We start from the raw sequence: 8,188 nt of genomic DNA, 5'->3' as shown, positions 1-8,188 counted from the left end.
AAAAAAAATCTGGAGGTTTAATTACATTTTGTTTTTCTTGAATTGCTGCTGTTGTTTGTTAGAGATCTGGGGGCTGGTTTCACAAGGCACTGCCAGCACTTGGCACAGACTGCTAGCAGGCAAGCTATCTTACTTGTTTTCTCCAAGAAACAGAATTTTAAGATAGAACGAGAAAGCTTAGTAGAAATTCTCTTGGCAAGTCTATATTATTAAAGGAGAACTGTGTCGTCATTTTCATTATTTTTCAATTTTTTTTGTAGTGGAAGTGAATTGCATTTAGCAGACTGCTACCTAGAACTTCTGTGTGAAACCAGCCCCTGCTTTGTGAAACTAGCCCCCCGATCACAATCCAAATAATTCTGACCAGTCCTGGCCCTACTGCTTAGCTGCCTGTGTTTCTCAACCCTTTAAGGTACAAGGGACACGCGTGCCCCACAAATTAAAACGACGCTGGCTTTCTTGTTTTTGCAATGAGGTGCTCGAAACATCTGGTCATCCAAGTTTTCAGTGTCCTCCTCGTGATGCTCGAGTCGCTCTATTTAAGAAGAAACCGTTTGAAAAAGCAGCGCTCGATTCCTTGTGTACCTTCAGGGGTTAAGTGTTGTTTTGTGAACAATAATATTTTTGTGTTTCTTTGTGTTTTCTGGCTTTTATTTATTTTTTTGTACACATTTTAGTTTTTAACTTTCGCTTTTAAAAGTTTAAAGCTTTTTTAATGTTAAAATGATGTAATGTGGGTTGAAAAGAGTGAGAAGTGAAAGCTTTTACCCTTCAAATGCTTGTCTGTTTTCCAGTGAAGTTGTTCAATCTTGGTTGAATATCCAAAACAGAGCTCTGGTATAATCTAGCCGAGGGGCTGCACTTAAACTGCTTCATTATTTTATAAACTAGGGGAAAGAACTGGAATTGTAACATATCACTCAATATTTAATTTAAAAAAAACACACCTGGATACTGAGATATTTCTAAAAGCCCTTTAAGTGAAAGGGATCATCTCTATTCTCACCACCAGGTTCTAAAATGTAAAACATATCCTGTGACATGGATATAGGTTAAAAAGAAAGAAAGGGGTCATTTACATTTTCAGAACTAGGTTGTAAAATGTAAAAAAATGGATCTTTGCTTGAAAAACGGGACGGTACTGTTTCATTAAAGTGAAACAGAGATTGTCTGTGTGTTTATTATGTAAGCCGCGGTAATTGTAAATGCTGTGGTACCTCTTTAAGGGGGAAAAAAGTCGATGTATCTCAGCTACAAACTAATGGGTATTAACTGGAAAACCAGAATTGCACTAGCTGTTTGAGAAAAGGTCTGGCTGTATTTTCATCCCCAGTGTAAAAATGAATGTCTGACAATGAACTCGGGTCAAGTATTCTAGTGGGATTTTAACTGCGGAAGGGGAGAGTACCGGCCCTTTAGACAAAGTGGGGGTTTGTCTGTATTTTCATATCGAGGTTGATAAAATGCCTGTCGCTTCAGTGCTTGCTAGAATCGTGCTATCTGGGAAATGGGACGGTAGCCCTTTAAGAAAACGCTTGTCTGTTATTTTAACACCGTATTTATTGCAAAAAAAAAAAAAAAAAGTCTTATGGGATGTAGACTGGAAATGTATTTAAATTTCTAACTCCCGGATGGGAATGTAATAATAATAATAATAATAATAATAATAATAATAATAATAATATGAGGTATTTAAGATGGATTTTAGATTTTTTTTAAAACGATATACAAACACAGGAGGCCAGTACTACCATAGCTCTTGATAATAAGTTAAGTAAAAATGGTCTCTCTAAACGGTGAACAGTAGAACTGGAAGTCGAGGTGTTGTGTTTTATCATGAGTGTTTGTGGTTTATGTTAATCATATTTTATGACAAGTACAATAATTGCGTTTGTTTATTGTTAGCGGCTGATGGGGTTGTTTGCGTGCGTTTGCGTGCGCGCGCGCGGGTGTATCTCGCTCGCTGATTTTGCTTGAGAAATTCTGTTAAAGAAAAATAATAAATAATCTTTTTATTTCTCCTCCAAACCTGTAGTCTGTGTATTTTATTTATTTATCGGTTTATTTAAATCGAAGACTCCGTCCCCAAAGGTTTTAAAATGCCATGGTTTCTTTATAAAGTCCTTTGCGAAGAGGATACAGTGGAAGCGGTCGTGCGCGTGTCACGCTTCACATGTTTTTTGCATAGATCTTGAGACCCGCTTATCCTGAGTGTCATGAAACTTGGAAGTAACATCATTGAACTTGAATTGTTGTATGTCTCCCTTACATCTGTGCATATATCTGAAGAAGCGTTTATCCAGCTGGCAGGAAACTTGGTAGGAACATTATTAGCAGTATTTTAGTTTTTATTTAAATGTCAGACCCCTTTATCCCAGGCGACTCACACAGGAGTCACAGGACAGCACAGACAGGGTTACAATGCAAGATTCATATTTAAACACAGTGTAGTTTACAGACAGTGCTGATAATAATAACACTGCTAGAATGCAGTATAAGATGCTTCTTCAGAATATCGGATCCTAGGGATATAGCGGGGTGTCTGCAAGGGATATGAGGGTTTAAGCAGAAGGGTTTAACGACGGCTTTTCTGAATCGCCGTGTCACTTCAGAGCAACAAGTCAAATCCTGGAGTGAGGAATGTGCTAACAAGCAGCTGGGCTGAGATTCAGAGATAGAAAGAAAGAGAGAGTCCGCGCACTCCTCCGTTTGAAGCTCGTTAAAGCGATCGTTCTTTAATTGCCCCGCTCTTTCTTTTCATTCTCCGTTCCTCGCTCTGTCTCTCATCTTTGTCTTTTTGTGAGCGTTTCAACGCCCCCCCCTGCCCTTCGTTTAAACCTCATTAACTGCGATTAGCCTCTGCAGAGGCGACAGTCCTGCCTGACACAGGTATAGAAACGCATGACGCGGGTGAAGGTCCGTGTTCTGCATTTTCTCCCGCAGCTTTGCATCTTGTGTTTTGTTGCATTACTTGCACACACTGATGAAAGCAGTGGCCGAAACGTTTGCCTTGTAGTTTTACACAATCTACGATTTTTTTTTTTTTAATGCTCCCGCTGTTTATTTGAGCATTTGCCATCGTAACTACACTTAGACACCCTTCATCGCTGTTTTACAACATTACCGAGATAATCTGCAAATATTGAAATCTCAAGCTGCGGGAACACGAAGCCACGTTTTCAGGAGCAGCGGCTTGAAACCTGATCCCAGGAGATTTGAGTTCTGCAGCTAGAGGTAAGACCCACCATTAGACACGGGATCTGTGTGTGTGTGTGTAAGACAGATAGACATTCAGACTCTACATTACATTAATTATTAAGTTACATGAGCTATATACATTTGTGTGTATGTATTTTAGTCTCTGTGTGTGGATACAGCCAAACTATGTATTCACTAGATGTATTAAGTTAAATGAGATTTTCAACATTAGTATGTATGTATCTTAGTCTCTGCGTGTCAAGACGGGTAAACAGTCAGACTATGTATTCAATTAATTAGATGTGTGGAGTTAAATATAAACATGTTTGTGTATCTGCGTATTTACATCAATGCTCACTCAAGTCCCACTAACAATTTAATTGGCTGGCTTTCTCAAATGTGCTCTTTATGAAGTGCATTAAAATCAGATTTGTAGGCTTGTCTCTCTCGAGCTCTGTCTGTTTATGTGTTTTTAACCGTACAGGATGTAAAGATCTGGCTTTTTTGCATCTCTCTCTCTCTCTCTCTCTCTCTCTCTCTCTCTCTCTCTCTCTAATGAACTAATTTTGCTTCATGAAGTCGAATGAAACCTGCTGAATAATGTTACATTAACATATTGAATTACACACCAGCGCTTTGTAGTTTTCCCCCATATACTTAAAACATTTCAAAATCTAACATGAAATACTACTGTACTATTAAGGCTTCCGGTACACTTTTGAGATATTATCATTTTGTAGTGTCTTTGATCACATGATGTTAAATAAAATATTTAAATTATGTTCATATAGTTTTTTTTCATTATGTCTCGATCCTAAAGGTGATGCTAAACCTTTGTCCATAGCTGTGTGATGATCTAACAAGTATCACAGGTGCTGTCCGAGCAGATTCGTTTTAATTAGACTGCAGTCTTCTACACCCTTGCAGGTCCTGCTGCCGCCCGCTGTCCCTGAGCGAACTCTGACCCCGCCGTCCCCACGGTGATGATGACGTCACAGCGAGGGGGGAGTGCCCGGGACCTCTTCACCTTCGTCACGGCCGCCTCGTCACACATCATGAGAGCACTGCAGAGACCGAGAAGAATCAGACCCACCAAGAGACGCGTGAACCACCGGAGATTCCTGCACAATCAAATCCACAGGCAAGCGAGAACCGTCCTCCTGCCGGAGAGCACCATGCTGGGTCTTGAGCACACGCAGCGGGGCGGTGCTGTGGGATGCACTGGTGGGACGGATTCTGTACCCCTGTCTGTGAGATGAGATGAGTTTGAAAGCTCTAGAACCACGCATGCAGACGAGCCCGCCTCTCTATTGCACATTGGTTAAGGCACTCGCTTGAGCTTACAAAGATTTCCAATTCGATTTAAAGTCTGAACGTTTTAAAATGTGTTGAATCCCAATGTTTTAAACTCTTAAGAAGGTGAATGGAAGGCCTGAGAGACTCTTGCTTCTCCTGCTCGTGTGTATTGATAAGGATTGTGACCGTGACAGTGGAAATGTCATTTTAATTGTTTTGCAGGAAGTACGCTGAAATTGAAGCAGCCAATCGGCAGCTGGCTTCCTCCATCCTGTCGCAAGCTGGGGTGGGGCTTCCTGTAGGCCACACCCACTCCCCTCCTCCTGCAGATCTCGGTCAGTCAGAGAGGTTGAACCAGCGAGGTATGGAATGCAAGGAAAGCACTTTAATATTGACTGGCACCAATGCTCAGCGTTTCTTGTGTATTTCCACTCATGCTACTAATTGAAATATGAAATTATAAAAGTCTCCCCATTGTAAAAGCACAGCACAGTGTGATGAAGCACAGTGAAAGCATGGTAAAGCACAGGGAAGCAGACAGGTATGGTGAAGCATAGGGAAGCATTGTAAAGCACAGAGAGGTCTGGTAAAGCATAGGGAAGCATTGTAAAGCACAGAGAGGTCTGGTAAAGCATAGGGAAGCATTGTAAAGCACAGAGAGGTCTGGTAAAGCATAGGGAAGCATTGTAAAGCACAGAGAGGTCTGGTAAAGCATAGGGAAGCATTGTAAAGCAGAGAGAGGTCTGGTAAAGCATAGGGAAGCATTGTAAAGCACAGAGAGGTATGGTGAAGCATAGGGAAGCATTATAAAGCACAGAGAGGTATGGTGAAGCATATTAAAAAACAAACCATGGTAAACATGCACAGTATAGTAAGCATGGGTGCTACTCAATTATTGGCATTCTATTGTATTAACAGTGGAATAGCTGGTAAATTCAAAGGTATAAAACTGCACTAATTAACAGGGATTTTAATCTCTTTCAGGAGGAAGTAGAGTACAGAACCTGCCAGTTAACAGCGACCTGGCAGACACCCCAAAAGGAATCACTGGTGTCAACTCAGGGCTCAGGGGGAGCCCCAAAACAGATTTAGAGAGTGTGGAGGACAGCCCCAGAAGAGACCACTGGAAACACAGAGGTGTACCAGACTCTGAACATACAGAGGAACGAAGTGTGGGTTTAACCTGTGGGTTCAACAGCGGCAGCTCCACAAACACACGTTTCAGGGATTCAAAAGGCACCCCAAAGCCAACTTCTAGGGGTACATTTAATATCGGCAGCGTGAGGAACAGGTGTATCGCAAAACACAGAGCTGGAGGATCCGTGGACAAAGCCAGATGCATATCGAAAAGTTTGTTGAAAAAAGAGAAAGGTTTGACTGATAAAATGATGGGTGTGACTTTGGAAGGACAAGAACATTTGGAGATTTACCCCAAATGGGTTTGCCTTGAGAACTCAGGCTTGGCACGTCCTGAAAACCAGAAGAATGTGGCGAATGCGTCCGACTACACCACCCAAGAATGGACAGCTGCTGAACAACCCCCCGATCAGAACTTAGAAGAGGGGTCCCCGATGAAATTAAGCAGGGTGGCCCCAAGTTTTGGGACCGTGAAGTTGGGACCCGTTTCAGAATGGGGCAGCTGTGGTTTGGGGTTCTATGTGATGGGAGATGGCACTGAATGTGACACAGACCCCAGACAAAGGGGAGAGGGGGCATTTGAATCTCAACAGGGTTTTATGGGGTTTCAGTCGGGTAACTTGGAATTCAACATGGGAGCGTGGGACCAAAACGACGGTGACTGGGAGACTCTGTGCGGTGTCGACGGTGGGCAAAGTGTATCTCCCAGTTTTAGCAAAGAAAACTGGAGTGCTGGTGTTCCCCAAAACCAGTTACTGACCTCCACAAAGGGGTCAGAAGGACGTCTAGACTATACGATTGAAAGCCCCAATGATTTAGAACATGAACTCTTGCCCGTATGCCCCTCCTCCTTTCTGGGTGTGGCCGAATCATTCCCCGCCCCTCAGTCTCAAACTCCCTGTCCCTTTGATCAAATTCCTCTTGCTGAGGAGGAGGGTCTGTTTGATGACATCACAGCCCCAGCGGGTGCCTATTGGCTTTCAGGAATCTCCATTGTATCCCATGATTTCTTGCAGGGCCCAGAGAAGGTAACAGACTTTCTTTTCCCGCAGAATCAGTTGATCTCTGCGCCGCACAACGTTTTCACAAATCAGAAATGCCGGAGTCCAGAGCAAATGGCCCTGAACCCTCCTTGTGATTCCTCGGAAGGCGGGATCTCCCAGGGTGCTTTGCGGCAGATCATGCCTAATGCAGCGGTTTGGAGTTCTGAGCAACAATGGCCTTCCCATGCTGTACTGCAACCTTGTCCACAAAACGTGACCACTGGGATTACCCAGAATTCTCTAGAGAAAAACTATGGTGAACTCTTGCGCCACATATCCCAGAATGCACCTGGTGGGTGGCGTCACAACAAAATAGATGTGTTCTCTACTCATGATTTCCTGGGAACAGAAATCCCCCTTCAGCCATTGCATAAACAGCACAGGGCCGGCCACTCCCATAATGCCCCTGTCTCCTGGACGGATGCCATTTCTCACAATGCACTTTTCAATAATAATAATAATAATAATAATAATAATAATGATTGTGATCAGGTGACCCTGGAAGTCAACTATGATGATGATGGTTGGTTTGACTTCAATTAATTCCGGGACCTCAGTTATCCCAGATAATCAATCAATCAATCAATCAATCAATCAATCAATGTCTGTCTATCTCTCTCTCTCTCTATCTGTTTAGCTGTCTCTCTACTTATATGCCACCCTGAGTTTTTTTCCTTCTTTTCTTATAAATTTAGTCGTTGCCAATGATTTTTACCCCAGTTTTCTCCCCAGTTTGGTATTGCCAATCGTGTTATTATTAATTCCGGTTCACCGCTGCAACCCCCCCGCCGACTCGGGAAACGGAGGCTGGAGCACGCGTCCTCCGAAACGTGCTCCTGCCAAGCCGTCATTTTTCGCACTGCAGATCCACAGCGATGCCACCAGACCTATAGTGCCGGAGGACAACACAGATCTGGCGGCTCCACTGCAGAGCCACAGACGCCCTGTCAGCCACAGGGGTCGCTGTTGCGCGGTGAACCATGGATTGCCCTGCTGACCTAATCCCTCCCTATCCGCGGCGGCGCTCGGCCAATTGTGGGCCGCCCCCTAGGAACCCCCAGTCACGGTCGGCAATGACATAGCCTGGATTCGAACCTGCGGTCTCCAGGCTGTAGGGCGCATCCTGCACTCCACGCGGAATGTCTTTACTGGATGCACCACTCAGGAGCCCCACTCTGTGTTTTCCTGTCTGTCTGTCGATCCCAGCCCCCAAAAAAAAATTCAGTGGTAAGTCATTTGTGAATTTGTCATTCAATTATTTTACTAGTAATTCCATAATTTAGTGGAGATGTGTGTGTATATATATATATATATATATATATATATATATATATATATATATATATATATATATATAATCCAATGTATAAATTCAATTATCTGGTAATGTCTAATGTATTTATTTATTTATGTATGTATGTATTTATTAATTAATGTATTTATATATTACTTAGCACTTGCAAATATGAACTGCATAAAAACAACCATTTTAAAATTCAGTTTACAGTTTAATA

This window comes from Acipenser ruthenus, unplaced genomic scaffold (assembly GCF_902713425.1).
Source record: "Acipenser ruthenus unplaced genomic scaffold, fAciRut3.2 maternal haplotype, whole genome shotgun sequence".
NCBI lineage: Eukaryota > Metazoa > Chordata > Actinopteri > Acipenseriformes > Acipenseridae > Acipenser > Acipenser ruthenus.
The sequence above is the reverse complement of the archived record's forward strand: the minus strand, read 5'-3'. Positions refer to the sequence as shown.